This window comes from Anolis sagrei, chromosome 3, assembly GCF_037176765.1.
Source record: "Anolis sagrei isolate rAnoSag1 chromosome 3, rAnoSag1.mat, whole genome shotgun sequence".
NCBI lineage: Eukaryota > Metazoa > Chordata > Lepidosauria > Squamata > Dactyloidae > Anolis > Anolis sagrei.
This window is the reverse complement of record NC_090023.1, coordinates 110,640,293-110,660,587: the sequence shown is the minus strand read 5'-3', so window position 1 is coordinate 110,660,587 and position 20,295 is coordinate 110,640,293.

Sequence of the window (20,295 nt, the reverse complement as noted above, 5' to 3'; positions counted from 1 at the left end):
ATTTAATTTAATTTAATAATATCTGATAATTGAAATATGATGTTATGCTTTGTTTAGGGTCTTTTCATTCATTCATCTTTTTTCATAATATTATACTTTCCTTTATTTTATCATTTTAAATTAATTAGGTTCATACATATGCTAAATAAGAAATCAGTACCATTATGATATGGTTATTCTTAAAATTTTAGCTTACAATCCACTCACCTGGACTAAGCTCCCTTCAATTATCTATGGCGTACTTTTATGAGAAGACATGATTACAATTATGCTGTTAAGAATAGTATCTTACAGAACATTGCCTTCCCTAAGCAGAATATAAAATGAAAACACAATTCAATAACGTAATCTTCAACACAGACTGACCATGCAACATACTTTATAAAAGAGTGTCGACTTTACAAAAAGCTGTCAAAGACAGGTTTGCAGCTATGGAAGGGGAGCAAAATAAGGATGCTGCCATCCAAAATGAGAGTAAGTAGTACCCCGCTCTAAGAATTCTGCCATATTGGCCAATCTGCTCTTAATGACAAATCAATGAGTTGCAACTTACTTGTATTCAAGCAGCTTCTTATGGGAGAGGGTAGGGGTTCTTCGATGTCTCGCATTCATAGGATTGCAATAAGTTGGAGTCAGTTTGACAGCCAATAAAAACAACAACAACAACAATGTTCTTGAAATAACTTTGGAACATTTTTACACTTGCTCACCATCTTCCAGGGTGAAAGTCAAAGATATTCCATGCCTTCCACTGGTTAATGTAGTATTAATCACAGCTTGTCTCCACAGTGCTAAATCTTTGTCAATACATACACATAATGATTCTGTGCTTAAAGAAAAAGCAGTGCCACAGACCCTGTTGTCTGATAAATTAATAACACTATGCAACATGATTTTTGTTCCTGGGTTATAAATGTCATTTCATAATTGGTTCTATCATATAAACATGGAAAAAGTTGATTAAACTGCAAAAACTTTGTTTTTACAGAACATTCTGCAGCATGTTTTGCTATAGTTTTTCAATGGATATCTCATCGAGTCTCAACCAATTCAACATAGTTTGTGGCAGCCACAAAAAAGAAGTTTTTGTAATGTAACAACTAATTTCAAAGTATGTAAGACCCAATTAAACAGGAAATAACACTTTCAAACCAGGAACAGAAAAAAAATTCAAATTATGTTCCACAGTATATTCTGCTTCAAACCATAGTAAGATCATTACTATGAACAAAGAAAAAGGTGCCCTTAAGGACATTGATTGGAAGAAAGCTCCTTGGCATGGTAGGTGGAGTGACAGCATACACACACACACACGTGACTGGAGTCAAGCACAGCCTCCAAGATGGGAAAAACTACATTTTCTTTTATTGTGTTGTCTGTCCCATTATTGTATAATCGGCATTGAATGTTTCCCATATGTGTGTTCTGTAAAGCAGCTCTGAGTCCCCTTCAGGGTGAGATGGGCGGGGTAAAAATACTGTAAAAACATTAATATTAAATCTCATAATTTTATGGGACATGATTCAAAATATGTTCTTGTTCCTCCCAGTCTCTTCTCCCAAGAAATATGAGATAACTATGTTTTGCAGTTGAGTTGAAAGGAACATTATTATTTTTTTGCATCTTCTAATAGCAAGGTCTTAAATGGTAACACTGAATTAAAATAAAGTCTGTCAGGTGAGCAGATTGTATAAGTTGCTTGGCAACCTTGCAGACAAAATCCATTGCTTCACAGCAACAGATGGCTTGTAGATGGCAGACTGAGCAATGATATTCAAGATTAGAACAAGAAAATAAAAGTTACAATGAGATTTTTCTAAAAGACCCTAGGAGATTATTGCTTGATCTTATTTAACTGACAAAAACATGTGCTATAACTCGAAAGCTTCATATGTAGCTTAAAAATAGCAAGAACACTGAAATACAGTATACTTCATCTAGTTGGATCACTTAATAGCATCTGTGGATATTCCATACAAGAAAAGGTATCAGTCAACTGGGACACATTCACTCTTAGGCAGATGGTTCTGCCCCATGTAACATGATAGAGCCTCCTTAGATTTTTATCCAAAAACTCTTAAACAAGTTATTGCTATATGCATACATTTTGGTGTTGTGCTGATTCACACAGGGACATTCCTCATTTCTGGACTATTACATGAAGTGATAAATGGGCAGATATGAATGAATGTGTATTTATAACTATTTTAATATATATGGTTGTATTTTATTATGTGTTTTACATTGTGCTGGGAGCCGTCCTGAGTCCCTCCTCGGAGGTCGAGAAGGACAAGGTATAAATGTTCTAAATAAATAAATAAAATCCGTAATCACAGGTAAAGGTAGGGAGAGAGAATGATTACACCATTTCAAAATTATGGCTGACATTCAGTCAGAGATTGCAGTTAGAGATCTATAACTGCTTAGTATTCTATAAGACTGACTGTAAGAGTACATGATCCCATCAATCAATGACCGTAGGGTTGTTAGCTGAGATTCACACTATTCTACTGAAGCCAAAAGGTTCACCATTGACTCTCAGTAGGATGGAAGCCACCATTGGCCAGAATTATGTTTGGCACTTCATACAACTGCAAGCTGTCTGGGTGCTTCAAGTCCCCTTTTCAGAGAATCAGTATCTGTCTTCACTTGTGAGGATGGAGAAGAGTACTTTATCTGAACAGTATGGTGAAGAGGCTAATGGGGCATTTCTCCACCTGTGCTGTGATACTGGTAAATGCTTAAGCTACCCTGCCTCACAGATCATCATTAGTAACCTGAAGATCCAGGAAGCAACCAGAGATGACTGCCTGCCATACAAATGTGAGAGCTGCATCTTTTTGTTGCTGCCTCTTCCCTTCTTCTTCTATCTGTTGAGCCAAGACATGACCATCTCTATTTATCTCTCCCATTGTCCTGATACTGGAGTAGAATGTCTCGCCGAGATACACTGAGGCTCCCCCATCTGAGAGATGCGTTTCTAGAAAGGAGGGGTGCTATGGCCACAAATTGTACATTATTTTCTATATAGGGATAGTTTTCATTGAGAAAAATCACAGCATGATAGTGTAGTGGTGAAGTACCACCCGACCCATCCTATACACATACAGTTCCAGTTTGAATCAGAGGACTTTGCACCTGCTTTTTGTAATCAATTAAAGATATACAAAAGTGACCATAGATTGAATTTATCAGTTCGTTTAGCCCTAAGCAACAGGCTTGGGTGAGCATTGTAATTCACCGGGGGGAGTGAAGGTGTAAGGCATTAGAATTTGCTGCACAAGTAGCTCACCTTTTCTACTCCTCCTAATGTCCATTAATTAATTTTCCAAAGGCCTCATGTCAAATCTCTCAGTGTGTACACAGTTCAACTACCCAGAGTTTTTTGCTTCATTTTTTAAAATGGATTTGTATTTCCTTTCTGTTGTTCCACATAGCTAGCGCATAAATGGGAAGAAGGGGGGATGCTACCGAGGCTATTTAATGTAGGCAATATGGTAAACAGCACTTCAGGGAAGAGTTTCAGAAGTGCATTTAATTGCATTTTCCGCTTCTCCTAACAGGAAGGGATTAAACTAGAATGAAATGTAATGGAACCAGTTCCTCTCCATCTACTTGAAGAAAGATGGGAAGCTTATTGAATACCGTTTTGCTAATATGCTAGGAAAGGGCTAAGCCTTCCTAGAAGAAATAAACATCTAAGCCTATTACTTTAAAATTGACTTTTTCTCCCAGATCTAAATTCACAAATCCAAAACCTACTTCATATGTCGTTTTATCTTCACAGCGAGAAGAAGTATTGCCTTACAGTTCTGATTCTCCTCAAATAAATAACCTTTGAAGTGGGAGTCACACTCATTACTCTACATTTGCAATGTCACCAAAGTTCATAATTCTGGCTAGAAGTTGAATCTCAGGCCAAGAATTATTCCCTCTGCCCATGTACACATGTGAGCTCTGTTACCATGGGAGCAATGACAGTCAAGCAAACCAGAGGAAATTTCTGCTCCTATTTGCTTTTTCCTGGAACTTAGGATGTTGCTACATTTGGGATGTCTAAGCTCCCACACAAGAAAATCCTTGGAGATGAAATGTTCCTGTTAGTATGAATACCAGGGAACTAGGAAACAAACACGTTCCATGTATCATAAAGACTTTCTCCATGCACTTGCCACAAAGGATGAGTGGTAGAAAAAGCACCTCTCTGTCAACTAACAGCAGATGCTCCCGAATGAAAACACAGGACAATGCTCTGATATCAAAGAGAACTTTACTACTGGAAACATGGACATGCAAAAAGCCAAGAGTGCCTGCCGCCAGTTGGCACTCTCTTATATGCCCTTTCCCCACATTCAAAAATGCAACTCCCGCCAAGACAAAACCCTGCGTAAATCACCCACCCAAATCGTTGTCCAACGTCAGAACCCTGATTCCTGGCACCAAAACCAAGGCCCTGGAAACTGGGTCCTGACCCCTCTCCCTGCCATCTAGGATAGAAACAATGCAAATTATGTCCTAAAATAGACTCACCACAACGACCACCACATGTTTAAAAATGTGTTTCTTGATTGTCAAGAAATCCTGACAAAGAGGAATCTTGACTGATAATATGATCACCACAGTTCTATGCAAAATTTGTGTATCTGTGTTTTTGTGCAGAAAATACTGTTTCATATGAATTCAAAAATATGTTTACTGCACAAAACCATGTGAACAATCCCAAAACAAAAATAGTATTTCAAATCCAAGAAAACTCCTAAAATTTGTCATTGCTTGCTTTGAGATGGAAGTGTGAGGAATTTCATCTCTGACATTGCTATTGTCACCGTCACCGCATCAGAGATCACAGCTGGATTCCTATTAGTGAATTATGATAGCATAGTCCAACTCATTTTATCATAACCCACATTGCTGCCTTTACATAGTTCAGAATGTTGTAAACATCCCCCTAAAGTAGCACTTAAGGTGCAACTAAACTGTAGAATTAATGCAGTTTGATACCATCTTAGCTACCATGGCTTAATGATATGGCATCATGGAAGCTGTAGTTTTACTAAGTCTTTAGCCTTCCCTGCTGAAGAGTACTGGGTCCTTACTAAACTGCTACTCCCAGGAGTCTAGATTAATTCTACAGTGCAAATGCACCCTTAGGCAATATAGCATCCAAAACACAGTAATTTCTATGTAGTTGTAAAATGAGAAGAACCAGCGGAGACACATAAACTATTCTACGGTGGTCGGATGTACTGCAAGGATGTCATTTGCTGAGATTTCCTAAGGATCTCTCTATTCAGAGAAGCTTTCAATTGCCTATTATGATGGAGATTTTCAATGGATGTGCTGGACTCGTAAGTATTTTAACCCCATGTTGCTATTGTGCACAATCTTAGATTGTTTTATTTTTTTAAAAAAATAATAATAATATATCTTTATGGCAATCTGTAATTGATTGAACAAAACATTGCAGGAGCATTGAGGAGTCTCCATTCCTGACTTGTCAGAAAGAAGTTAGAAGGTTTTTGAATCCCAGTCAAGCTTTAGTTGAGAAAATCAGTGGTTCAAGGCAGTCACATTTCCAGACTGAATACTATAGTTAAAATAATATATTGTACTCAAAGGAGTGATCTTAAACAAGCATCTGGCAGCAAACCTTTAAAATGGATTGAATCTTAGTTGATTAGTGCCAACTTGAACAGACTTGTTGAATCGTGAATCGGCACATGGCTAAATCTTATTAATTCAGTGGATCTATCTAATCAATTATTAATTCAGTGGATCTATCTAATCAATAGCATTCAGACCAATCAGTCATGCTTCCAATGCACTGGTATATTGAATAAACACACTCCACTTGTGCTAACAGACATCTTCCAGATACACACATACTTCTCATGTGGGCTGCCAATGCTCAGTGAGTATTTTATTCTCATGAGTATTGATGCCCTAATGAACTTTCAAAGAGTTTAAAATGGGGAAGGATGCAATTCTTTTAGACTCATTTGTTTATCTAAAAGTCTTTTTTAGCAGGAGCAGTATTGGGGTGGTGGTGAAGGAGGGCTGGAGAAACACAGACTGTGAGTGTTGGGTTGCAGAAGCATGTCTGTAGTAAACAATTCAATAAAACTTGAGTAGGGAATAGCAGGATACTCCTCAAGTTGATCCAGCAGTGGCCATGTGTGCCTCCTTACAACAGACAAGGTAAACAGCATCTACTTCTGGACTTCCCTACTGCGTGTGTATGACAGCAACAGAAAGAGGCAAGGGAAGAAGAGATAAGACTTACCAGATAGTCAAATGCTGCTAATCTGAATTGCACAAAATTAGAAATAATTAGAAAAATGACCACTAGTAAAAGGGAAAAAAAGCATCACTGGATGCATTTTGGAAGAAGCTTTGGAATGGCCTCTAAAGAATTACAAATGTTTTGATAACTCATGCAATATTAGCTGACATATTTATTTCATTTCACATGTGCATATCTTTAGTTCTGAAGAAAATACAGTCAAGCTGATTTTGGAGGGAAGAGTATATTCTTTTTATGTTTTTTGGCTGGATTCTTATTCTTTCAGTGTTATTTTTGTCTCTGCTACCAAAGTTAAAGAAATAATGCCTTGGTTAACTGAGTAATACCTGTATATTTGCAAGGCAAGCTGAGAAATGCTGTCTCCCTCACAGATCAGCATTAGTGCATCCTGCAACAATGTAAAAATGTGAAAAATACTGTTATTTCTGCTGTCCCCCTTAGGTGATCATGCTTTAGACTATTTTCTCTAAATGCCCCATGCTTTCTTGCTACCTATATTCTTTCAGAATGTTTTGCTTTGGGAAATTATGGCTTCAGTAAATGGGAGAATCAGAGGTCGTAATAGTATTCTTCAAAACACCTTACCTTGGAATTAGAAGAGGGACATAAAACATTTCTCCTGAGGCAAGCAAAGTCACAGACATGAAATACTTATCTTGCTAGGCTCGTAAGTTAGCAAACACTTCTCGTTCTCTCCTCCCTCCCCCGAAAGACAATACAGCACCAGTGATTAATGTCCAGGGAATACTAAATCCTCCATAGGACAGTAATTTTATTAGGACCAACGTCACAAAGTAGGGAACACAATTTTGAACTCTTCAGACCTCTTCATCAGTTTGGATGATAAGCAAAACAGAGAAGGGGGTGCATTTTTATATGATGCCTCTGCCCATTGTGGCTATTCCATGAAAACAGAATGCTGGGGGTATTTCAGTGTTGGCCTTCTGCTGATAGTAAAACCCTGAGTGAAATCTTGACCTTATCACCTTCCAGAGTCAGCATTGATCATTTTGGAGAAAGAATCAGCCTTCAGTCCAAGAACCAAGTATGTAGCTCTGATCAGTTTTCTTGGATCAGCAGCTTTTCCTGGCCTTTGTACAGCATGGATGCAGCATAATGGCAACCTTTAACAGCTTGGGTTATGTTTGAAGCATAATATCTCCCATTAAGGGCTCTCCAGTAGGTCATCTATCAGTAGGTCACAAAGAGCAGTGGAATGAGATTCCTCAGCTCCCTTCTAATAAAGGGTTTTAAACAGCTTGAGAATGTCTTCTTTTGAGAATTATGGCCCCTAGGGACAACCAATCAGCATGGTCTCTGGGAGTTGTAGTTCACAAAAGGATCATTTCTAAACTCTGGTTTCAAGACTAAAAATGACAAAACATGATGGATGCTCTCAGTCATCCAAAAACCACATTGGGGTCCAGTTACTAAGTGCAACTCCACATATAATATAAAGTCAGAGTGGCAGTAGTGGCAGTTAACATTCAGCACAGTTTAAGTCAGGTCCACAATGACAGCTGCCAAAAGTTCTTTTGTTTATGTCTCCTATAGACAAATGTTCTAGAAAAAGTAGCCTAGAGCTCAACCTGAGTGTCTCAAAGTATTGACAGTTTCCAGTTCTTTTTGTTTTGATTTTACCGGCATATTTATGAGTTTGCATCTAGTTCTCTTTTGAAATATATAGACTTTTATCTCCATCCCTCCTTTGTATTCTTCCTCAACCCATCTCTACTGATCATGTGTCACATCCTATTTCATGCAACATTTCAGAAATTGATTTTCACCCATTTCTTCTGAGTCTTTCATTTTTAAAAAAGTCAGAAGTTACAGTCAAAGTGCTAAAGTGCTTTAGCAATATTATGCTAGTTAAACATCAGGATCCTTTTAGTGTTAACATTCTTCTTCCCCCTCACTTGATCTCTGCTCAGTCTGTGTTACTTTGTGGCCATCTTTATTGAGTCAAAGACTGCAAAAATGTACAAGGCAGCAGCGGCTGTGAAAACTAACCTGGGACTGATTCAGCTTTTGGCTTGGCCCTGGGATAACGGGTTAGTGTAGATCCGTTCTGAGATTTTCTCCGATTTCAAGGAACCCCTGATAGGCTTTTAGAACCACTCATTTACTGTGGTATCATTCTTTGGTAAACACACAGGAGCCATAATTACACTGAGCACATACAGAATAATTCAGACTCCACTTCTTGTCTGTTCAATCTGTGAATCAGTTCACTAAATCAAATGCAGAGACCTCAAGCCAAAGTGCCCATTAGTTTAAAGGCATAGCCAATTGCCACTTTTCTTAAAAATCTAAAGTAAATGAAAAGGCTCAGTTCAGCTGGGACTCTAATGGCCAAGACCTCTAATTTTGCACTCTTCACTGCAGTCCAAACGGAGATTGGGCCGCGAAATTCTATATTTTATATATTTTTAAAATGTTATCTGATTGTGTAGTGATCACTTTTTAGTGACATAAATTGTTAATTGTAAGCTGGGATTCAAAACCAGGTTTTCTGACTCAGTTCAGATGGAAATCGTGATTACTTACAATATGAACTAATTGCATCAAGACTTGGAGTGTAATATAAATCACCCTTTCTTATAATACGAACAAACTACAGAATAATCTCATCTCCTCATTTCTTTCATGAGCTTGTGTGTGTGTATGAAAGGTTCTACTACTCATTTTCAATTATCCACATTTCCTCATGACACATAAACTCAGAAAAGCAGTTTGTCTACGTTGTGATTAGTGAGGAAGCAGGGTGGACTCATAGCTCTATGTAACCTAGACGCAAACTGGAAGACATGAATTTGTTCAGCCAGCTAAGGTAATAATTTAATTTCTTGTTATTTTGTAGATTTGGCAATCATAATGGGTGTATCATTATTTCTGTTTTGCATCATTAGTTTTTTCCCCCACATGCAAAGATAAAACATTGGATGAAGATTGCAAGACTTTCCCCACTATCTGAGCACAATAGGCATATGTGCCTTCTACTTGCCTGTCAACTTATGGCCATCCCATTAATTTCATAGGATTTCCATGGGCAGGGAATGCTCAGAGGCAGTTTTGCCAGTTCCTTCCTCTGAAGTATAACCTATGTGTGTGTATGCAGAAGTAGTAGTAGTCGCCGTCATCATTGATGGACTCCCACCTAAGCACTAGCCATGTCTGACCTTGCATAGCTTCCCAGATCAAACAGAATCTGGTGCCTTCAGAGTATTTAGGCCATTATATACATGACTAAGTGCTAGTAATTACGGAATGAAACTAGTGTTTTGTTTAATGTACACTATCCATATCTTCTGAGAGTCATTGAGGTTTATTCCCAAGTAATTATACAGCCTTAGCTGAGTTGTTTCTTTTCTCTTCAGGAGAAGAAGTGCAAGTCTGATGAGTAGGGTTTTCTTTAACAGCTGCAAAGAGCCAAGCTTCTAAAACTCAGAGATATTTCTGAAAAAGCGGAAAGATGGAACTACACTGCCATCTAGCGAACCATCCCTGACCTTGCAAGAAAGGTTTGTCATGAACCATTTTTTTTTATCTTTACCTGGTGCCTGTTTGTGAAATTCAAGGCAATAACTGGAGATGATGGTGCTGCAATGTTTTGCTTGGTTCAAGTTACTTTCTGTGAAAATATTTGACTACAAAAAGCAGACCCAAGGTCCTATTGCTATTGAATGTAAAATATTAACATGTAAGGCAACCAGAGGAAATGCCTGTTATGTCATTTTTATCTTTCACTGTTTTTTTTTTTTGTCATGAACCCTTGGTCAAAAAGGAAAAGCCTGTGTTTTTTTTTAATTTAATTTTTTTTCTTGGTCATGCTTTGTGCAGTTGTGAAGATTTCTTATATTATTCTGGATAGTAAACATAAATAGTGACGGTTGTTTTAGAGAGGAAGTGAACTGAAAAAAGTCAGACATCCCAGAATAAGTTTATCTCTGATATTTTAAATCCAATAGCAATATGACCTTAAATTTGCAGGATTTTTTAGAGGCAACATTGATGGAATCATTCCAGGAGTTGAGTGTGATGTCTGTAGATAGTCCATGTTTCGCAGGCATATGTCTTGGGAAGACAGGTGGATAAATGTCAGCATGCTGGAAGAAGCAAAGACCACTAGCATTGAAGCAAATCTCCTATGCCATCAACTCTGCTAGCCACATTGTTTGAATGTCCGATCACCATCTCGCAAAGCAGTTACTATACTCTGAATTCAAGAATGGAAAATGGAATGTTGGTGGACAGGGAAAAAGATTTAAAAAAGGGCTTAAAGCCAACCTCAAAAACTATTGCGTAGACACGGAGAACTGGGAAGCCCTGTCCCTCAAGCACTCTAACTAGAGGACAGCTGTGACCAGCAGTGCTGTAGAATTTGAAGAGGCATGAATGGAGGGCAAAAGGGAGAAATGTGCCAAGAGGAAGGCACGTCAAGACAATTCTGACCAGGACTACCTTCCACCTGAAAACCAATGCCCTCTCTTTGAAAGAAAATTTGAGTAAATTATAGGGTTCCACAGTCCTATTCTTAGAAGACCATCATACTCAGACAATGAGGGATCATCTAAGTATGACCTTAAATAAAAAGCCATGGTTAGACTGGTTCATAACCATATTAAGGATATTTATCCCAGAATTAAATTGTTGTACCATGCAATACTACATATGTTTACTTAGGAGTATGCTCCATTGTAGTCAATAGGCTTTACTCCTGAGTAAGTTATGATAAATTCCAGTTTAAACTTGTAAGCTTTATTTTTAACATTTCTATCAGTGAAACTAATATGTTACTATGCAGGACTCAAATCATAGAATCATAAAGTTGGAAGACAATATAGATCATCCAATTCAATCCCCTGCCATGCAAAAAAGGCATGATCAAAGCACCCCCAGGAGATGGTCATCTAGCTTCTGTTTCAGTGTCAGCAGCTTACACATAAATGCATGTTGTTGCTGCTGATTTGTGCCTTCACATTATTTACAACTTATGGCAACCCTAACACAAGCCTCTCTCGGGATGTTCTTGGAAAGATTTGATCAGAGAGAGTTGTTTTCACCTCCCTCTTAGAATGGGAGAATGTGACTTGCCCATGGTCACAAAGAAGACTTGCTGACTTGGAAAGCACTGAACAGACTGCACTCTGGCACCACAAGATGCAGAGCCAGCCTTAAGAAATGGGGCCACAAAGTGGAGTCCACAACATGCAAGTGTGGAGAAGAGCAAACCACAGACCACCTACTACAATGCAGTCTGAGCCCTGCCACATGCTCAATGGAGGACCTTCTTATAGCAACACCAGCGGCCAGCTACTAGTAACGGACATTTAAAATAATGCCAATTTTTAAACTTTGTGTTTTTCAAAAAAAATACATTACAACTGTACCCTTAGTTCGCTCATGATACGATAAATAAATAACCAGAGGGTTTCAATGGGTTTCAGTGGCCAAATGGAGATTCAAACCCTGGTTTCCAAAATCTTAGTCCAACATTCAAACCACTACTATTGGCAATGCATATAATAATATTTAGATTTACATTTTTAATTTTAAAAATTACATTGGGTAGAAGTGTTGTCTAGTTTGTAACACAAATTAACATTACAAGTGGATCAAATTTATATTCTGAGCCAGATAAACTTAGACTTTCGCAACATCACTATTTTATATTCATGATCTAGGGGAAAACAAAATACACTCTAGTATGTAGTGATCTGAAAAATCCAGGATTCATTTTTTTTGTGTCTAAACTAAAGATACAGATTACATTTCCACACCTGGATATAACATGTGGTATCACAGAGAGCAAGGATGTTAAAGGTTAAGTGCAGCTTATATCTTTCTTTTTTTAAAAGTTTGCCCTTTCTTTACACTCAGACCCCAATGTTCCTTCCTGTCTCCTTTATTTCCTGAAGAGGGAGCAGTTATGTGTTGGCCTTTGTTTCAACTTTCCTAATATCCTGTAGTAGGGTTTGCTCTTTTGTCGATTTCACAGGCACATTTCCTTCTACAAGTAGTAAACCACAACGGGTAGTCTCCAGACTTTAGTCTAAGAAGCTATCTAGCTGTACTCCCTCCAATCTGTGCTTTTCTTCTGCCAGGAAGAGAGACTTTTGATCTGACTCAAATATTCCTGCCTGAAATGACCTTTTCCACCATGTATAAGAAAGAGCAATGGCCACTTAACACCAACTCGAACACATTTGCCATTTTGTAAGTTTTGCAAGTAGTACATTTAGGAGTAAGAAACTTTATTTGTTTGACTGTGGTGTGATGTTGTGTGCAATGTTCAGTAATTTAAATTAATCTATTGTTTTAAGTAAGGACGGCTCATCTTGTGTTTCTGCACTGATTTTCTTAAGTAAACTACTGAACAGGGAATTATGACTGGATATACACTGCCCTTTAGCCCATGATCTGATCCCCAATTATCTGCTTATCCCTGATTATCTGGCAGTGTAGACTCAGGGCCCTTCCAGACTGGCCCTATATCACAGGATCTAATCCCAGGTTTTCTGCTTTAAAATGGATTATATGAGTCCACACTGCCAAATAATCTGGGATAAACAGAAAACCTGGCATCTGATCCTGGGATATAGGGCCTGTCTGGAAGCACCCTCATATAATCTAGTTCAAAGCAGATAATCTGAGATCAGATCCTGGGATATCAGGCAGTGTAGATCCAGCCTAAGTGAATGGGAGTCTGGAGGCTGACAAAAGGATGACTTGGTGATCCAGTTCAATCTTACCACACAGTGCAATAAAGAGGCCTACCTTTCATCCAGTTCATAGAATAAGATACTAATTTATTGGGATACTTGAATTCTAGCAATAACACCATGACTATTCCAAATGCTTGAATTTGATTACATAGGTTGGTGCTACACTGCTATTTAGTCCAGATTATCAAAGCAGATAATCAAGATTATCTGCTTCGAACTGGATTATATGAGTCTACACTGCCATATAATCCAATTCAAAGGAGATAATCTGGATTTTACACAACTGTGTCGATCCAGCCATTCTGGAATGTCAAATCAAAGAAATACTTTTTTTGAAGTGGGTCCATTATATCACATGTGGGTTTATTGAACATTACTTGCATAGTTTGGAAACATTAATTTTCAAATACAACTTCCAGGCGCTCCCAGTCAACATATGGTTAGAGGATTCTGGGCATTATTGCCCCAAATTCCAATTTCTGCTCACCTATCAAGATAGTCTCCTTATCAACTTGTTCTTTGCATTACAGCAAAGAAATGAAGTATTGTGATTTTGTGTCATTCTTATGAGTGAATCTGTGCAAATCTAGATCACACTGTGAAAACATCACCTGATATGTTGCTTGTGAGAAATGCAACATTGCTTTGCACTAAAAAGTTAAAATCACCTTATGTCTTAGAGTTGTCATGAGTGAAATATAAATCAAGTTTGGGGAGTAAAATTATGGATTTTGATTTGATCTGTGGATTGGTCAAAAGTCATTTTGCAGAGAAGGGAGAGCACCAGTTCTCCTTCAGCAGGTCAGCTGTCCCTGGCCACCACTGTCACAGCCATTTGCCCGCCCAGATATTCTATGGCTGGATCTACCTTGCTATATAATGCATTTTCAGAATGCAGATTAATTACAAATTATATGGTAGTGTAGATTCATATCCTATTCAATGCAATTATTACAATGCATTATATGGTAGTATAGACCCAACCCAAAATATATTTTACTACTCTACTGAGAGAAGGCAAAGGTTTAGATGTAGTATTAACTTCTCAAAAAAACTAACCACCCCTTCTCACAGTACAGCAGTAAAAAACTATAACTTAGTCCATCCAAGGAGAATCAAAAGAAACACTGATCTCTCAGATCAGAAGAACCTTAGGCCCTTCATATAAGCCAAATGGATTGGTGGTTATACTCTCTATAAAACAGTTTCCGATGTTCAGATAGATAGATAGATAGATAGATAGATAGATAGATATGAAGGATGCTGTGATTGTGTATGTTAAGATTCCAGTCTTTAAGAAACATAAACCTTATCACCACCTCCACTTTGCTCCTCTTCCTCCTCCTCCTCTTCTTCTTTTGAAAAAGCGATTTATCTGAAAAGCCAGGTGTCATTCTAGATAGAGGGAGAGTATCAAAAGAATGTATGGTGATATTTGATAGTGGAATAAACAGCCATCAATGGACCCTGCTTCTTTAACTGAGTTTGCTCTTGAGATTATGAGAGGAAGACAAACTACTCAATGAAATCCTGTTTCCTTCCTACCCACACATATATTTTTGCGGGAGTTTGTTGTACGCATACATCACTAGAGCAAATATTATTTTATTAAGCAGCACATTGCTTCAATATTCCATCTTCTTCCCAACACTTTTTCAAATATTAAGTAACCTCGCATATTTCAAAAGAAGTACAAAACATTGAGTCAGATTTATAATAACCCATTCTGAAACAGTTTTTTTTTTAAAAAAAAAGATAGCAACAAAGGGTCAGAGAAATAAGAATATACTCCTTGTAGAAGAGTGGATGCTGTTTGAAAGAGCTCAAATGAAATTTTATCCAAAATTGATGCAGTTTATTTTCTTGTTCAGAAAACTTGGGAAAATATCTCTTCTAACTGTTGGGTGTTTCCATCTCAATGAAATAGTCTCCAGTACTTCAATTTGGTGGCAAGGTTTTGGAGCATGTGATGGTCTCCAAATCATCTTAATCCATTTCAGTCTGGCTTCAGATCTGATCATGAGATGAGGACTGCTTTAGTCGCCTTGGTGGATGCAAGGAACCAAACATGAGGAGTGTGTCCTTTTGGATGGACCTCTCAGCAATATTCAGTATCTTTTGGGCAATCTGCTGGGGCGGGACTTAGAGGCGCTGCCTTGCAGTGGCTTCATTTCTTCCCAAAGGCTGAAAGCCAGGTTGTCCTGGGAATGACTTCTCTTTGATTTTGTTGGCTCTGTTTTATCCCCCTTGCTATTTAACATATACCTGAAGGTTGTCTGGAGTTTTGGAATCAGGTCTCACCAGTATGCTAATGATATATGAAACATTATTATCAATTTCCATCTAATTCCAGGGTATCTTTTCTGTGCTAAACCATTCCTTACTGGTTAAGGGGAAAGAAACTCAAGTTTAATATGGACAAGTCAGAGATATTCCTGGTCAGTTGTAAGGCTGCTTAAAGGATTAGGGATTCACCCTGTGTTTGGATGGGGTTATACTACATCTGAATATGGAGATTCACAGTTCTGGATTATATGCTTCTGGATTGAGGATCAGGTTTCATGCTCAAGAGTGCATTTCCTCAGTTAAAGCTAGTGTGCCAGGTACATCCATCCAAGGGACATCTGACTTGGCTATGGTGACTTATGCTTTAGTTACATTCTGATTGGATTACTGTAATGCACTTTTTGTGGAACTACCTTTAAAGAGTGTTCAGAATGTTTAGCTGGTCAAAGGAATTGCAGCTAGATTACTGGTTACAAGGAGTGCATAATCCTCTGTTGCAACATCTGCTCTGGCAGTCCATCTATTACTAGGTGCCATTCAGACACCTAGTTGATATTGACCTATAAAGTCCTGTATTTGGCTCAGACTATTGGAAGGACCATATCTTCCCATATGAGCCAGCCTGTACTCTAAGATCTGTAAGGACAGCACTTCTCCCTCTCCCACCACTCTCAAAGGCATAGTTGTTGGAAACAAGGGCAAAGGACTTTTTGTCAGTGCTCAACCACTTTAGAACTCCCTTCCTAGGGAAGTTAGAATGGACCCTTCCTTGTTTCCCTTTTGGCAACAGATATTTTTTGCAAAAACCCTTTGGAAATTGATTTTAACAAAAATGTTTTTATGGTGTTGTACAGTAAGAGATTAATTTGTTATAATTCTGTTCTTATTTAGTACTGTTTTTGTTCAAGCAGTGGATAGACGTCCTGATAAAGGATAAAAGGCATTAATGGTTTGTAGAGAAACAATGTAAAGCCATTATTATAAGAATTCTGTTTTAAAATCGGAAAATTACTCCAAGTGCTAATCTAATCAAGGCTCCATTCTAAAGAGTAGGACTGATGGGAATATAAGAGGTAGAGAAACATTCCTAAGAATGTCAGTTTACATCATATATCTTACATACATATAGAGGGAGGGAACTTTGGATCACATAAACCAGTGGTTCTTTTAAAAATATTTTTATTGAATTTGTGGGGGAAGAGAAAAAAATTGGTAGGGGAAGTATAGGAGTATCTGGGGTGTGGGAAGAAAAAACTATCTGGGGTGAAAAGGGTAAAGGGGTTTCCCTACTAATGGGGGTAACAGTGAAGGGGTTGAAGGGAATAGAATAAAAAGGAAAAGGGGAGAAAAAAGAAAAAGGGAAAGTGGGGGGGGAATGAAAAATAAAAGTTTTTTTTTAAAAAAAAAGATAAAAATAAAATCTTATTGACTTCCAAATCTTTTCCTGTCTGGGGTATTAGTCTTTTAAATATTAATTATAGCTAATCTCTCCGTCTTCTCATATTTACTTCATTTCCTTTTGTTTTCAAAGAAGAAGAAAAGAGGCATTTAATAAAGTCCAATCCGTAGGATTTTGGGTTGGCTTTGATAGTCTTTCAAAAAATAAGCCAACCTGTCCATGTTCTTTACAGCCATTATTTTTAATTTCCAATCTTCTTCTGTTGGATTTTCTTTAGTCTTCCAATTTCTTTCATATACAATTCTGGCTGCCATTATCATATAATTAAATAGGATATCTTGATTCTTATTCATATTCATGTCTCTTATTCCCAGTAGGTAATATTCAGGTTTCATTTGGAATTTTATTTTCAAAATTGTCTGTATAGTTTCATGAATCATTTTCCAATAATTTTTAGCATTTTTACATCCCCACCACATGTGGAAAAAAGTTCCAGTTTGCGTACCACATTTCCAACAACAGTCTTTAATATTTTTATAAAATTTAGCCAATTTTTGTGGTTTGATGTACTACTGGTACATCATCTTGTACCAGTTTTCTTGAAGGTCGAATGAATAAATGTACTTTGTTTTCTTCTTCCACATTAATTCCCATTCTTCCATTTTTATTGCTCTTCTAATATGGGCAGCCCACTTGATCATGCAGTCCTTGACCTGTTCTTTTTCCGTAGACCATTGTAACAAAGTTCTATATATTTTTGCTATTGTCTTCTTTTCCGTCACCTTTATTTTATCCCATATGGTATCCATGTCTGAGAAGCCTAATTTTTTTTGTCCTTGTGATAGAATTCTTGAATTTGTCTGTATTAAAGCTATGTTATATTCTTATATGTTAGATTTAATTCTTCTTGGGTTTTTATTGTGTAGATACCCTCTATATTTTAAGGCTATATTTGTATGTTGGTTAATTTTCTCTGCCCCATTCTCTTCTGTGGATTGCTTCTTTTCAATTGGTTCAGCTCGAGGATGTGGACAAGATCCTTGGAGAAGCAAGGCCTACCATATGCATCCTAGACCCCTGCCCAAACTGGCTGATCAAAGAAGCCAGAGGGGGTTTGGCAGAGTGGGCTAAAGTGGTGGTTAATGCCTCCTTACAGGAGGGGAAAATTCCAGCCAACCTAAAACAGGCTGTTATAAAACCGCTGTTGAAAAAACCATCACTGGACCCCACTCAATTCGTCAACTATCAGCCAGTTTCCAATCTTCCCTACTCGGGCAAAGTCATGGAACGTGTGGTGACTTCGCAACTCCAGGGGTTCTTGGTAGACACCGATTATCTAGATCCGGCACAGTCTGGCTTAAGGCCAGGACATGACACTGAAATGGCGTTGATCACCTTACTAGATGATCTTTGCCGGGAGCTCGACAGGGGGAGTGTGTCCCTGTTGGTTCTGCTGGACTTCTCAGCAGCCTTCAATACCGTTGACCATGGTGTCCTTCTGGGCCGCCTTGCAAAAATGGGACTTGGAGGTACTGCTCTGCAGTGACTTCAGTCCTTCCTGGAGGGTCAGTCTCAGAGGGTGTTACTGGGTGACACCTCTTTGGCTCCACAACCATTGTCTTGTGGAGTCCCTCAGGGTTCAGTGTTATTTAACATCTACATGAAGCCGCTGGGGGAGATCATCCGGAGTTTCGGAGTAAGGTGTTATCTTCCAAATCTGTCACTCCTTCCCATCTGTTACTAACTGGGACGGCATAGAGGGAGCATACCACTCCCCTGCTATTCCAGCTCCACTGGCTGCTGGTCCATCTCCGAGCCCAATTCAAAGTGCTGGTTTTGACCTATAAAGATCTATATGGTTCTGGCCCAGCTTACTTGTCCGAATGCATCCACCCCTATGTCCCACCTCATAATCTAAGATCATCCACTCCCTCCCTCCTGTCTTTTAGAAAAAAATTAAAATCGTGGTTTTGGGACCAGGCCTTTGGACAGTAGAAGTAAATATATGCAGCATTTCGGAAAGACAATGACTGGAACGGCGATTCGATGGACAAGACTGTTTTATTGTTTTAATGATTGCTTTATTTCTCATTGAACTATCTGCTTTCTGTATTGCACTTCCATTGAAATTTCTTTATTCAATATTTCTCTATAGTGATTAAGGAACCTCTTTAAATTCTGCTATTGAACTATATCTTCTTTTTTTAATTTGGTCTTTTGTGTATAATTTCTTATAATATTTTACAAATTGATCAACGATATCTGTGTCTGTTAAATTGTCTTTTCCTTGTACAGTTATTTTCGTTATGTGTTGTTGCTGAGTCTTTTTTCTAAGTTTTCTTGCCAGCCATCTGCTGGGTTTGTTAGCATTTTGAAAATGCTGTTGTTTAATAAATGTTAACTTTTTGGCTAAATGTTCTCTTTCCAAGTAATCTCTCTCTCTCTCTCTCTCTCTCTTTGCAGCTCATCAAAGTCTTGTTTGCATTTCTTGTTTTTTGGGGTATGTTTTAAGTTCATTTTCTTTTTTAGTTATTTCTTTAATAATAAATAAACCAGTGATTCTTAAAGTGTGCTCTGAGGAGCCCTTGGGGCTCCATAAAGCATACTGAGTGGCTTCACACTACCCTCCTCTTCCTCTCCAAATGCACATGGCAACACACAGCTGCTGGCCCATTTGCGGGTGCTGCCGTCTGAGCAGTTGGAGGGCAGCAGAGGCCCAGTGGTGGCATGCCTGCCAGAGCCCTCCACCTACCTGCCCCGTGAGATGCCCATCCTGAAAACCAAGCCCCCAATGAGGCACCAGGACTGGGCCAAACTGGACTGCACTGCCCTTTTCGCCTGTGCTGCCGCCACCTCCAAGGGTCACTCCCAGCCCTGGCTGCCCAAGGAGCAATTTTCTAAATATTTTTAAATGTTTTGTGACTTTTAAATGTAAATGTTACAATATAAAGTGGCTTAATGTGCCATTTTAAATCATTTCTGTTTTAAAAGATATAGAAAATGCTTGGTGTATGAGCTAAAGGAATAATACTGAGAGGGAAAATGACATGCATGTCTACAATGCAATTTCAGAACAGGATAGAGGTGGAAAGTGCTGTAATCAGTGCTTACTGCTGAAATGCTACATATACTACATATATCTTCACTATCATGGAGTTTGTGAATAACAGTAAAAGTAATTGTGTTTAACTGCAAATTCTTTAATTACAAGCATTGAATTTGTAGTCTAATTATAAAAAGATGACAATGGTGCTTACATTTTTAAAATCACCTTCCTAAACAACATTTTAAAAACCAAAATTAATTTAAAATACCAACTGAAACATTCTTGAAAATATTTTTACTGTTACGGAACATGCCGTAAGAGTTGCCCTTTTTAATTATCTATGTTTATCTGTATGTTAAAACCAAGAGTGAAGCTGAAATGGGGAGAACAGGTTGTTCACATCAAACTTAAAAGTTTTGGCCCATATTACCGTTTGTAGAGTGATAGCAAATGAGTGAACACTCCCTTGTAAAAATTATTAAAATATGTCAATGATTCTGATTACAGTCATTTTGAAAAACTTGTCTGTGCTTCT